This window comes from Macaca nemestrina, chromosome 3 (assembly GCF_043159975.1).
Source record: "Macaca nemestrina isolate mMacNem1 chromosome 3, mMacNem.hap1, whole genome shotgun sequence".
NCBI classification, from domain to species: domain Eukaryota; kingdom Metazoa; phylum Chordata; class Mammalia; order Primates; family Cercopithecidae; genus Macaca; species Macaca nemestrina.
The window spans coordinates 62,166,628-62,181,314 of record NC_092127.1 but is presented as its reverse complement, the minus strand read 5'-3'; positions in this window follow the sequence as shown (position 1 = coordinate 62,181,314).

Genomic DNA, 14,687 nt, shown 5'->3' with positions numbered 1-14,687 from the left:
TGTCTTTGTTCTCATTGGTTTCAAAGAACATCTTTATTTCTGCCTTCATTTCGTTATGTACCTAGTAGTCACTCAGGAACAGGTTGTTCAGTTTCCATGTAGTTGAGCAGTTTTGAGTGAGTTTCTCAATCCTGAGTTCTAGTTTGATTGCACTGTGGTCTGAGAGACAGTTTGTTATAATTCTGTTCTTTTACATTTGCTGAGGAGTGCTTTACTTCCAACCATGTGGTCAATTTTGGAATAAGTATGATATGGTGCTGAGAAGAATGTATATTCTGTTCTTTTGGGGTGGAGAGTTCTGTAGATGTCTATTAGGTCTGCTTGGTGCAGAGCTGAGTTCAATTCCTGGATATCCCTGTTAATTTTGTGTCTCGTTGATCTGTCTAATGTTGACATGGGGTGTTAAAGTCTCCCATTATTGTGTGGGAGTCTAAGTCTCTTTGTAAGTCTCTCAGGACTTGCTTTATGAATCTGGTGCTCCTGTATTGGGTGCATATATATTTAGGATAGTTAGCTCTTCTTGTTGAATTGATCCCTTTACCATTATGTAATGGCCTTCTTTGTCTCTTTTGATCTTTGTTGGTTTAAAGTCTGTTTTATCAGAGACTAGGATTGCAACCCCTGCTTGTTTGTTTGTTTGTTTTCCATTTGCTTGGTAGATCTTCCTCCATCCATTTATTTTGAGCCCATGGGTGTCTCTGCACATGAGATGGTTCTCCTGAATACAGCACACTGATGGATCTTGACTGTTTATCCAATTTTCCAGTCTGTGTCTTTTAATTGGAGCATTTAGCCCATTTACATTTAAGGTTAATATTGTTATGTGTGAATTTGATCCTGTCATTATGATGTTAGCTGGATATTTTGCTCATTAGTTGATGGAGTTTCTTCCTAGCATCAATGGTCTTATTTGGCATGTTTTTGCAGTGGCTGGTACTGGTTGTTCCTTTCCATGTTTAGTGCTTCCTTCAGGAGCTCTTGTAAGGCAGGCCTGGTGGCAACAAAATCTCTCCGCATTTGTTTGTCTGTAAAGTATTTTATTTCTCCATCTCTTATGAAGCTTAGTTTGGCTGGATATGAAATTCTGGGTTGATAATTCTTTTCTTTAAGAATGTTGAATATTGGCTCCCACTCTCTTCTGGCTTGTAGTTTCTGCAGAGAGATCCACTGTTAGTCTGGTGGGCTTCCCTTTGTGTGTAACCTGACCTTTCTCTCTGGCTGCCCTTAACATTTTTTCCTTTGTTTCAACTTTGGTGAATCTGACAATTATGTGTCTTGGAGTTGCTCTTCTCAAGGAGTATCTTTGTGGCATTCTCTGTATTTCCTGAATTTGAATGTTGGTCTGCCTCGCTCAGTTGGGGAAGTTCTCCTGGATAATATCCTGAAGAGTGTTTTCCAAATTGGTTCCATTCTCCCCGTCACTTTCAGGTACACCAGTGAGACATAGATTTGGTCTTTTCACATAGTCCCATATTTCTTGGAGGCTTTGTTCATTTCTTTTTACTCTTTTTTCTCTAAACTTCTCTTCTTGCTTCATTTCATTCATTTGGTCTTCAGTCACTGATACCCTTTCTTTCATTTGATCAAATCTCTACTAAAACTTGTGCATGTGTCATGTAGTTCTTATGCCACGGTTTTCAGCTCCATCAGGTCATTTAAGGAAATCTCTACACTATTTATTCTAGTTAGCCTTTTGTCTACTGTTTTTTCAAGGATTTTCGCTTCTTTGCGATGGGTTTGAACATCCTCCTTTAGCTCAGAGAAGTTTGTTATTGCCGATTGTCTGAAGCCTTCTTCTCTTGACTCATCAAAGTTCTTCTCTATCCAGCTTTGTTCCCTTGCTGGCGAGGAGCTGCGTTCCTCTGGAGAAGAAGAAGCACTCTGATTTTTAGAATTTTCAGCTTTTCTGCTCTGGTTTCTCCCCATCTTTGTGGTTTTATCTATCTTTGGTCTTTGATGATAGTGACTTACCAACGGGGTTTTGGTGTGGATGTCCTTTCTGTTTGTTAGTTTTCCTTCTAACGGTCAGGACCCTCAGCTGCAGGTCTACTGGAGTTTGTTGGAGGTCCACTCCAGACCCTGTTTGCCTAGGTATCACCAGCGGAGGCTGCAGAACAGCAAATATGGCTGCCTAATCCTTCCTCTGGAAGCTTCCTCTCAGTGAAGTACCTGGTTGAATGAGGTGTCAGTCGCCCCCCTACTGGGAGATGCCTCCCAGTTAGGCTACTCGGGGGTCAGGGACCCACTTGAGGAGGCAGTCTGTCCATTCTCACATCTCAAACTCTGTGCTGGGAGAACCACTACTCTCTTCAAAGCTGTCAGACAGGGATGTTTAAGTCTGCAGAAGTTTCTGCTGCCTTTTGTTCAGCTATGCCCTGTCCCTACAGGTGGAGTCTACAGAGGGAGGCAGGCCTCCTTGAGCTGAGGTGGGCTCCACCCAGTTTGAGCTTCCTGGCCACTTTGTTTACCTACTCAAGCCTCAGCAATGACAGGTGGCCCTCCCCCAGCCTCACTGCCACCTTGCAGTTCGATCTCAGACTGCTGTGCTAGTAATGAGCGAGGCTCCTTGGGCGTGGGACACTCTGAGCCAGGTGGGGGATATAATCTCACGGTGCACCCTTTGCTAAGGCCATTGGAAAAGTGCAGTGTTGGGATGGGAGTGTCCAGATTTTCCAGGTGCTGTCTGTCACGACTTCCCTTTGCTAGGAAAGGGAATTTCCTGACCCCTTGCGCTTCCCTGGTGAGGCGATGCCCCGCCCTGCTCCATGGGCTGCACCCACTTGTCTGGCAAGCCCCAGTGAGATGAACCCAGTACCTCAGCTGGAAATGCAGAAATCACCCGTCTTCTGCGTCCTTCACGCTGGGAGCTGCAGACTGGAGTTGTTCCTCTTCAACCATCTTAGCACCACCCCCCGGTGTTTGTAATAATTTTCATTTTTATTTTTCATTCCCTTTGTCAGTTGATTAGGCTATTGAGTGAAAGAATGAAAAATCAAAAAAATCCAACAGAGCTATGATTACTCTTCTAAAAAAAAAAAGAAGAAGAAGAAGAAGGGAAGAGAAAAATCTAAGAGGGAAAAGAAGCCAAGACCCAGTATGGCTGGAGAAAGTATTTGGGAAGAAGTTGGAGGAAAACGTGATATGGATTATACCAGGAAAACAATTGTAAGAAATTTAAAAAGGAATTTTATTGTTTTATATGTAGTATGTAATTTTAAATTATTCCTCGCTCCCTTTGATATCTTCAGTAAAATTTCCCTTTTTCATTAACACGTGTAGAGAATTGAATATGTTTTGGGGAAGCCTTGTAATGCTGAGTCCTGCTTTAAAAAATTTCCCAGAAAAATTTCATTACATTAAAATTATATTTATGTGTATACAAGAATTTTTATTTTTTTAATGTATCTCATTTTCCCTCTATTATTTATATCATGCAAACATATATGAGTAAAACATAAAAGAAATAAAGTCTTCTAAAATACTATCTCCAATGATGAACCATACAAGCATTTCATTGATTTTTTTCCTATGCAAATACAGCTGATCTTTGAACAATATGAGTTTGAACTGCATGGGTCCTCCTATGTGAATTTTATTTTGCCTCTGCTTCCCTGAGACAGCAAAAACAACCTCTCTTCTTCTTCCTCTTCCTCAGTCTACTCAACATGAAGATGAGGAAGATGATGACCTTTATGATGATCCACTTCTACTTAATGAAGTAAATATATTTTTGTCTTTCTGATGATTTTCTTAATGGCATTTTCTTTTCTCTAGCTTACTTTATTGTAAGAATACAATATATAATATATATAATACACAAAATATGTGCTGATTGACCATTTATGTTATTGGTAAGGCTTCCAATCAATAGTAGGCTATTAGTAGTTAAGTTTTGGGAGGGTCAGTTACATGTGGATTTTTGACTGTGCAAAGGGATCAGTGCCTCTAACCTCTGCATTGTTCAGGGGTCAACTGTACACATACTTTAAAATACTTACCAAAAATTGAAGTATTATAAACATGTAAGTTATAACACATGAAAACATATATCTTCAAAGACAATATTGTTCCATTAATAGAACAAGAAAAACTTTAACCCATATTTTAAAAATTTAAAAATTTTCTACTGCATTGCAGAAAGGAGTACCTTGATGTTATTAGATAATAGCTTCTTAAAGAAAAGCTATTGATTTATAATGAACGAACATTCTTAAAATAATAATCAACGGTAGAAACTGGCCTCTTAAATCACCATCATCAGTCCTGAGAAAATACTCAGAGATACACCAAAACAAATCAAACTCTATCTTTTGATGTGGTTGTTTCTGTACTGCTTTATTTTGCTTTTTCAGCAGTTGATATGAGGCTGCTCCTAAAACAAAATACTGATAAACATTTTTGCATTTTTGAGATCCACAATGTCAGAGATTACTAATACTTTCATCCACACATTTGCACTATTTTGTTTTTAAATGAAAGAAAGAAACATTGGGAAATCATGAATTAAATAATACATACAAATGAAATTATGAAGAAATATGGTTAAAGTAACTGAGAACCAAGTAAAAAATGAAGGTTAAGCCAAACACATTAACTCACACCTGTAGCTTCAGCTACTCAGGAGGCTGAGGCAAGACAATCCCTTGAGCCCAGGAGTTCGAGAATTCAGCCTGGGAAACACAGGATGACCATATCTCTTAAAAAAAAAAAAAAAAAAAAAAAAACTCATATTTTCTGAAATTTTAGTAGAGGAAGTGACGTAATATCGTTACCCAATCAAATAATATTAATTCTAGGCCAATCATGAACTTCTTACACATTCTTAATCTTGAAATCATAAAATAAGAAGAAGAATCCAAAATTATAAAATACTCTGTGACTCTGAGCAACTTCTTGCAAATTCTGTAGTTTATCTGAGCTATATAGACAGGGTCACTTAGCCATCATTCACAGTACTTAACGTACTGTTCTAGATGCAATAGTTAAGATGGTCTCTGGCCTCAAGGAGTTCAGAAGCTAGGGGAGAAGACCAACATGTAAACAATTAAGTAAAGAAACTTTTATAGTTGAAATAATAGAAGTATAAAAATAGTCAACTATATTCAGAAACCAAAAAAGAACTTCTTAAAGGAAATAAGTCTTTTTTTAAATTACACTTTAAGTTCTGGGGTACATGTGCAGAATGTGGTTTGTTACATAGGTATACATGTCCCATGGTGGTTTCCTGCACCCATCAACCTGTCATCTACATCAGGGATTTCTCTTAATGCTATCCCTCCCCCAGGCCCCCACCACCTGACAGGCCCTGGTGTGTGATGCCCCCCACTGTGTCCATGTGTTCTCATTGTCCAACTCCCACTTATGAGTGAGAACATGCAGTGTTTGATTTTCTGTCCTTGTGATAGTTTGCTGAGAATGATGGTTTCCAGCTTCATCCATGTCCCTGCAAAGGACATGAACTCTTATGGCTGCACAGTATTCCATGGTGTACATGTGCCACATTTTTTTTATCCAGTCTATCATTGATGAGCATTTGGATTGGTTCCAAGTCTTTGCTATTGTGAACAGTGTCACAATAAACATACATGTGCATGTATCTTTATAGTAGAATGATTTATAATCCTTTGGGTATATATATCCAGTAATGGGATTGCTGGTTCAAATGGTATTTCTAGTTTTAGAAACTTGAGGAATCACACTGTCTTCCACAATGGTTGAACTAATTTATACTCCCAAAAACAGTGTAAAAGCATTCCTATTTCTGCACATCCTCTCCAGCATCTGTTGTTTCCTGACATTTTAATGATCGCCATTCTAACTGGCATGAGATGGTAGCTTATTGTGGTTTTGATTTGCATTTCTCTAATGACCAGTGATGATGAGCCTTTTTTCGTATGTTTGTTGGCCGCATAAATGTCTTCTTTTGAGAAGTGTCTGTTCATATCCTTCACGCACTTTTGGATGGGGTTGTTTTTTTCCTGTAAATTTGCTTGAGTTCTTTGTAGATTCTGGATATTAGCCCTTTGTCAGACGGACAGATTGCAAAACTTTTCTGCCATTCTTTAGGTTGTCTGTTCACTCTGATGATAGTTTCTTTTGCTGTGCAGAAGTGCTTTAGTATAATTACATCCCATTTGTCAATTTTGGCTTTTGTTACCATTGCTTTTAGTGTCATGAAGTCCTTGCCCATGCCTATGTCCTGAGTGGTATAGCCTAGGTTTTCTTCTAGGGCTTTTATGGCTTTAGGTCTTATGTTTAAGTCTTTCATCCATCCTTAGTTAATTTTTATGTAAGGGGTAAAGAAGGGATCCAGTTTCAACTTCCTGCATATGGCTAGCCAGTTTTCCCAACATCATTTATTAAATAGGGAATTCTTTCCCCATTGCTTGTTTTTGTCAGGTTTGTCAAAAATCAGATGGTTGTAGATCTGTGGTGTTATTTCTGAGGCTTCTATTCTGTTCCACTGGTCTATATATCTGTTTTGGTACAAGTACCATGCTGTTTTGGTTATTGTAGCATTGTAGTATAGTTTGAAGTCAGGTAGCGTGATGCCTCCAGCTTTGTTCTTTTTGCTTAGGATTGTCTTGGCTATGCGGGCTCTTTTTTGCTTCCATATGAACTTTAAAGTAGTTTTTTCCAATTCTGTGAAGAAAGTCAATGGTAGCTTGATGGGGACAGCATTGAATCTATAAATTACTTTGGGCACTATGGCCATTTACACAATACTGATTCTTCCTATCCATGAGCATGGAATGTTTTTCCTTTTGTTTGTGTCCTCTCTTATTTCCTTGAGCAGTGGTTTGTAGTTCTCCTTGAAGATGTCCTTTACACCCCTTGTAAGTTGGATTCCTAGGTATTTTATTCTCTTTGAAGCAATTGTGAATGGGAGTTCACTCATGATTTGGCTCTCTGTTTGTCTGTTATTGGTGTACAGGAATGTTCGTGATTTTTGCACACTGATTTTGTATCCTGAGACTTTGCTGAAGCTGCTTATCAGCTTAAGATTTTGGGCTCAGATGATGGGGGTTTCTAAATATACAATCATGTCATCTGCAAACAGAGACCATTTGACTTCCTCTTTTCCTAATTGAATATCCCTTTCTTTCTCTTGCCTGATTGCCCTGGCCAGAACTTCCACTACCATGTTGAATAGGAGTGATGAGAGAGGGAATCCTCGTCTTTTGCCAGTTTTCCAAGGGAATACTTCCAGTTTTTGCCCATTTGGTATGATATTGGCTGTGGGTTTGTCATAAATAGCTATTATTTTGAGATACATTCCATCAATACCTAGTTTATTGAGAGTTTTTAGCATGAAGTGCTACTGAATTTTGTCAAAAGCCTTTTCTGCTTCTATTGAGATAATCATGTGGTTTTTCTCATTGGTTCTGTTTATGTGATGGATTACATTTATTGATTTGTGTATGTTGAACCAGTCTTGCATCCAGGGATGAAGCTGATTTGATCATGGTGGATAAGTTTTTGATATGCTGCTGGATTTGGTTTGCCAGTATTTTATTGAGGATTTCTGCATCTTTGTTCATCAGGGATATTGGCCTGAAATTTTCTTTTTTTGTTGTGTTTTTGCCAGGTTTCGGTATCAGGATGATGCTGTCCTCATAAAATGAGTTAGAGAGGATTCCCTCTTTTTCTATTGATTGGAATAGTTTCAGAAGGAATGGTACCAGCTCCTCTTTGTAACTCTGGTAGAATTTGGCTGTGAATCCATCTGGTCCTGGACTTTTTTTGGTTGGTAGGCTGTTAATTACTGTCTCAATTTCAAAACTTGTTATTGGTCTATTCAGGGATTCAGCTTCTTCCTCGTTTAGTCTTGAGAGTGTGTATGTGTCCAGGAATTTATTCATTTCTTCTAGATTTTCTAGTTTGTTTGCTTAAGGGTGTTTATAGTATTCTCTGATGGTAGTTTTTATTTCTGTGGGATCAGTGGTGATATCTCCTTTATCATTTTTTATTGCATCCATTTGATTCTTCTCTCTTTTCTTCTTTATTAGTCTGGTTAGTGGTCTGTTTTGTTGATCTTTTCAAAAGACCAGCTCCTGAATTCACTGATTTTTTTGACAGGTTTTTTGTGTCTCTGTCTCCTTCAGTTTTGCTCTGATCTTAATTATCTCCTGCCTTCTGCTAACTTTTGGATTTGTTTGCTCTTGCTTCTATAGTTCTTTTAATTGTGATGTTAGGGCATCAATTTTAGATCTTTCTTGCTCTCTCTTGTGGGCATTCAGTGCTATAAATTTCCCTCTCCACACTGCTTTAAATGTGTCCCAGAGATTCTGGTACATTGTGTCTTTGTTCTCATTGGTTTCAAAGAACATCTTTCTTTCTGCCTTTATTTCGGTATTTACCCAGTAGTCATTCGGGAGCATGTTGTTCAGTTTCCATGTAGTTCTGTGGTTTTGAGTGAGTTTCTTAATCCTGAGTTCTAATTTGATTGCACTGTGGTCTGAGAGACTGTTTGTTGTGATTTCTGTTCTTTTGCATTTGCTGAGGAGGGTTTTATTTCCAATTATGTGGTCAATTTTAGATTAAGTGTGATGTGTTGCTGAGAAGAATGTATATTCTGTAGATTGAGGATGGAGAGTTCTGTAGATGTCTATTAGGTCCGCTTGGTGCAAAGCTGAGTTCAATTCTTGGATATCCTTGTTAATTTTCTGCCTTGTTGATCTGTCTAGTATTGACAGTTGGGTGTTAAAGTCTGCCACTATTATTGTGTGGGAGTCTAAGTCTCTTTGTAGGCCTCTAAGAACTTGCTTTATGAATCCGGGTGCTCCTGTATTGACTGCATATATATTTAAGATAGTTAGCTCTTCTTGTTGCATTGATCTCTTTACCATTATATAATGCTCTTCTTTGTGTCTTTTGATTTTGTTGGTTTAAAGTCTGTTTTATCAGAGACTAGGATTGTGACTGTTGTTTTTTTTTTTTTTTCTTTCCATTTGCTTGATAAATATTCTTCCATCCCTTTATTTTGGGCCTATGTGTGTCTTTGCATGTGAGATGGGTCTTCTGAATACAGCACACCAATGGGTCTTGACTCTTTATCCAATTTGCCAGTCTGCATGTTTTAATTGGGCATTTAGCCCATTTACATTTAAGGTTAATATTGCTATGTGTGAATTTGATCCTGTCATTATGATGCTAGCTGGTTATTTTTCCCATTAGTTGATTCAGTGTCTTCATAGTGTCAATGGTCTTTACTATTTGGTATGTTTTTGCAGTGCCTGGTACCAGTTGTTCCTTTCCATGTTTGGTGCTTCCTTCAGGAGCTCTTGTAAGGCAGGCCTAGGGGTGACAAAATCTCTCAGCATTTGTTTGTCTGTAAAAATGCTTTACAGACAAGCAAAATCCTTTCTCCTTCACTTATGAAGCTTAATTTGGCTGAATATGAAATTCTGGGTTGAAAATTATTTTCTTTAAGAATGTTGGATATTGGTTGCCACTCTCTTCTGGCTTGTAAGGCTTCTGCCAAGAGATCCACTGTTAGTCTGATGGGCTTCCCTTTGTGAGTAACCTGACCTATCTCTCTGGCTGCCCTTAACATTTTTTCCTTCCTTTCAACTTTGGTGAATCTGACGATTATGTGTCTTGGCGTTGCTCTTCTCGAGGAGTATCTTTGTGGTGTTCTCTGTATTTCCTGAATTTGAATGTTGGCCTGTCTTGCTAGGTTTGGGAAATTCTCCTGAATAATATTCTGAAGAGTGTCTTCCAACTTGGTTCCATTCTCCCTGTCACTTTCAGGTACACCAATCAAATGTTGATTTGGTCTTTTTACATAGTCCCATATTTCTTGGAGGCTTTGGTCGTTTCTTTTCACTCTTTTTTCTCTAATCTCGTCTTCTTACTTTATTTCATTGAGTTGATCTTCAATCTCTGACATCCTTTCTTCCACTTGATTGATTCAGCTATTGATACTTGTGTATGCTTCATGAAGTTCTCGTGCTGTGTTTTTCAGCTCCATCAGGTCATTTATGTTCTTCTCTAAATTGGTTATTCTAGTTAGCAATCTGTCTAACCTTTTTTCAAGGTTCTTAAGCTTCCTTGCATTGGATTAGAACATGCTCCTTTAGCTCAGAGGAGTTTGTTATTATCCACCTTCTGAAGCCTACTTCTGTCAGTTTGTCAAACTCATCTCCATCCAGTTTTGTTCCCTTGCTGGTGAGGAGTTGTGATCCTTTGAAGGAGAAGACACATTCTGGTTTTGGGAATTTTCAGCCTTTTTGTGCTAGTTTCTCCCCATCTTCATGGATTTATCTACCTTTGGTCTTTGATGTTGGTGACCTTCAGATGGGGTCTCTGAGTGGATGTCCTTTTCGTTAATGTTGATACTATTCCTTTCTGTTTATTAGTTTTCCTTCTAACAGTCAGGCCACTCTGTTGTAGGTCTGTTGGAGTTTGCTGGAGGTCTACTCCAGACCCTGTTTGCCTGGGTATCACCAGTGGAGGCTGCAGAACAGCAAAGACTACTGCCTGATCCTTCCTCTGGAAGCTTCATCCCAGAGGGGCACCTGCCAGACGCCAGCCAGAGCTCTCCTGTAGGAGGTGTCTGTCAACCTCTACTCCCATTCAGGATACATGGGGGTCAGTGACCCACTTGAGGGGGCAATCTGTCCCTTATCAGACCTCGACTGCTATGCTGAGAGATCTGCTGCTCTCTCCAGAGCTGTCAGGCAGGAACGTTTAATTCTGCTAAACCTGCGCCCACAGTCACCCCTTCCCCCAGATGCTCTGTCCTAGGGAGATGGGGGTTTTATTTATAAGTCCCTGACTGGGGCTGCTGCCATTTGTTTGTTTGTTTCTTTGTTTTTTCAGAGATGCCCTGCACAGACAAGAGGAATCTAGAGAGTCAGTCTGGCTATAGTGGCCTTGCTGAGCTGCAGTGGGCTCCACTCAGTTCGAACTTCCCAATGGCTTTATTTACACTGTGAGAGTAAAAACCACCTACTCAAGCCTCAGGAACAGCAGATGCCCCTCCCCCCACCAAGCTCAAGTGTACCAGGTCAACCTCAGACTGCTGTGCTAACAGGAAGAATTTCAAGCCAGTGGATCTTAGCTTGCTGGGCTTCATCGGGGGTGGGACCCGCTAAGCCAGACCACTTGGCTCCCTGGCTTCAGCCCCCTTTCCAGGGGAGTGAATGGCTCTGTCTTGCTAGCGTTCCAGGTGCCACTGGGGTATGAAAAAAAATCTCCAAGCCGGGCGCGGTGGCTCAAGCCTGTAATCCCAGCACTTTGGGAGGCCGAGACGGGCGGATCACGAGGTCGGGAGATCGAGACCATCCTGGCTAACACGGTGAAACCCCGTCTCTACTAAAAATACAAAAAAACTAGCCAGTCGAGGTGGCGGGCGCCTGTAGTCCCAGCTGCTCGGGAGGCTGAGGCAGGAGAATGGCATAAACCTGGGAGACGGAGCTTGCAGTGAGCTGAGATCCGGCCACTGTACTCCAGCTTGGGTGACAGAGCGAGACTCCGTCTCAAAAAAAAAAAAAAAAAAAAAAAAAATCTCCTGCTGCTAGCTCAGTGTCTGCCCAAACAGCTGCTCACTTTTGTGCTTGAAACCCAGGGCCCTGGTGGCATAGGCATCGGAGGGTATCTCCTGGTCTGCCAGTTGCAAAGACCATGGGAAAAGCGCAGTATCTGAGCCGAGTGCACCATTCCTCCCAGTACAGTCTATCATGGCTTCTCTTGGCTGGGGGAGGGAAATCCCCCTACCCCTTGCACTTCCTAAGTGAGATGACACCCTAACCTGCTTCGGCTAGCCCTCCATGGGCTACACCCACTGTCCAACCAGTCTCAGTGAGATGAACCGGGTACCTCAGTTGGAAATGCAGAAATCACCTGCCTTTTGCATCCATCTCGCTGGGAGCTGCAGACTGGAGCTGTTCCTATTCTGCTATCTCACCAGCAAAAAAAAAAAAAAAAAAAAAAAAAAAGGACATAGTCCTAAATGGAAAATAGGTGTTCAATATATGCACCAAGGGAAAATGACATTCCAAGCAAAGTAAAGAGACTGAATAAAAGCAAAGAGGTATGACATAACATGCTACTTTCAAGATCCTCAAGTAGTTCCATGTGACTACACCATAGAATACAAAGAAGGTAAAGCACGAGATGATATGAGAAAGGCAAGATACAGCTCATGGAAGACCACAATGAGAAGTTTTTACCATGTCACATAATTAGAAGTCATTGAAGGGTGACAATAAACATGACCACATCTTAGAAAGATTTATCTGGTAGCAGTACTGAGGAGTCACTGAAGCGATACAAAACAAATATAAAATGGTTAAAAGAGTCCAGGCCAAGTGTCAATGGGCTGAACTATACACCCAGAGCAGAGAGGATGGAGCAGAGGGGGACATATCAGTGATCTTCACAAAGGAGAATCACTTGGTCCTGTTACTGTGTATGACCTTGGTTCAGACCTGGCTTTCCCATCTACCAACTGCGTGACCTTAAATAATATACATGACTCTCAACTCGAATGTCTCCCTCCCTGACTGTAAAATAAAAATAGCAGTAGTTTCTAACTCATAGAGTTGTTGTAAGGATTTGATATTACAGACTCTAAAGTAACTCCATCTTAGATGCTAATCTGCCATATTGACTTCTGATTAACCTCAGTATGGGGATTGCTTCTAAGGTTTCTACTTTCATATATTTACCATGAATTTTGCCCTTAGTCAAAACAATCTTGATACTATTGTTGTTAAAAGAAAAACTTTAGACTAATTAAATTTAACAGTTTAATTAAGGAAAGCACGATCTGCAAATCAGGCACCCCCTGAACCAGAATAGGTTCAGAGAAGCTCTGGTGTAGCTGCGTGCTCAAAGATTTATGGACAGAAAATGGAAAGTGACATACAGAAATCAGAAGTGAGGAACAGAAACAGCCAGATTGGTTACAGTTCAGCATTTGCCTTATTTGAACAGCTGGTCACCTTTGATGGACCAAAACTCAGTGATTGGCACAAGAATAGGTTATAGCCTGTTAACACATCCAGTTAGGCTACAGTTCACTGTGTTGGAAGAAAACTTGAGGCTAGACTTAAAATACCTAAGGAGGCTGTTTTACATTAAACTTAATTTAGCATTGTACATCACATGCTTGCCATAAAGCCTGCACTTAGGCAAACCCCTATGTTATATAAGCCCTGGGTTTGGGAGATAAATGGGGAAAGGATCCACCATCTCCTCTCCCAACTGCCCAAGACACGGCTTCTGTTTGTAAGTACCTACTAATTGTTTCTTTCTGAGAATCTAGATTTGTCAGCCTCTTTCTTTGGCCTCAGCTTCTTTGTCCTTTTGCTGGTAGGTTTGCATAGAATAGATCTGTTCATCACGGAACAGATGACTTAATGAAATATACTAATACGTTAAATGCCTATCACAGTGTCAGACCAATATTTTTATCATCAACATCAAGGAAATGAGGAGAAAACTGGTCCCAGGTTTCGATTTTTGTTATCTGGAGACAAGTGTTTATGGAGATAAAATAGAAAACGAGTAGAATGGCAAGTTCTGGACATGTTAAGTACCTGGTACATATTAGGTCCTCAATAAAAATCCAGTGAGTGAATGAGTCAATTAATGCATGCCATGTCTACGGGACAGCTGAAAGGAGATCTCTGCTCACAGGTGTCAGAAATTCAGCAGGTGGCTCTGGACTTCAACTATAAATCTGGGAGTCACTAGTGTTATTCTTTGAATAGATATTCTTTGAAACTATATGACTGACTTCAATCAAGTAAAGCATGAGGACAGATGAAGAACAAAGGAAGAAAAAGAAACAGCAACATTTTTAATACCAGACAGAGGGGAGTCAAAAAAGCATTCTGAGAAGATAGTTATTTCCCATTTGCCATATTTATCGTTTAACAAAGGAAACTTACTGGTAACTTGTGATATTTACAACAAATAGCACAAGACTTTTTCTGAACATTGTCATAACCTTCAGGTAATAGTATGTGCCAAGATTATAATGGGGAAAAAAGACAATAAAACCTGTAAGACACAAGGAAGCCTCTCTTTTCCCTTCCCTTTATTGGAATTTTTATGAAAACACTTCCTTATTAAATTCTGAGAGTATATATCCCAGATACTTGGTTAAATATAACAGACACATATGATAGGTAAGGCGGAAAGGAGGGTAGTATTTCTATTAAAAATTGGAAAGGGAGATACTGGCTAATGCAAATGCGAATACCAAATAAGAGTTTCAAGGGCTTCAGGACATTTCCTATTTTCATGACTAATTTATTAATCTCTAATAACCATATGATCTTCAAACACAACATTCCATAAATACGACTTCTTTCAAATATAATTTTTTTCAGTCGTACCAATGAATAATAAAAGAGAAATGGCTATATATTGAGTACCCCTTGGTCTGTAAAACAAAGACTTTCAGTCCACACATGAGGTAAATGTCTACCACAGAGAGAGAGAAAGAGAGAAAATGAGTCTCAAAATAATAATAATTTGCATTATTTTTCCTCTGGCAAAATGTATACAATACTTAATAAACCTCATTATTATTTCCTTTTCTTCTCAATTTGCATTAAACTTGCAAGGATAATGTAGAAAAACTGTACTAGTTAAAGCCTAGCTCCAGGCCACAACGTTTTCTGTTTTATTGTTTTTTTGGATTTTTTTTGAGACGGAGTGTCACTCTTGTT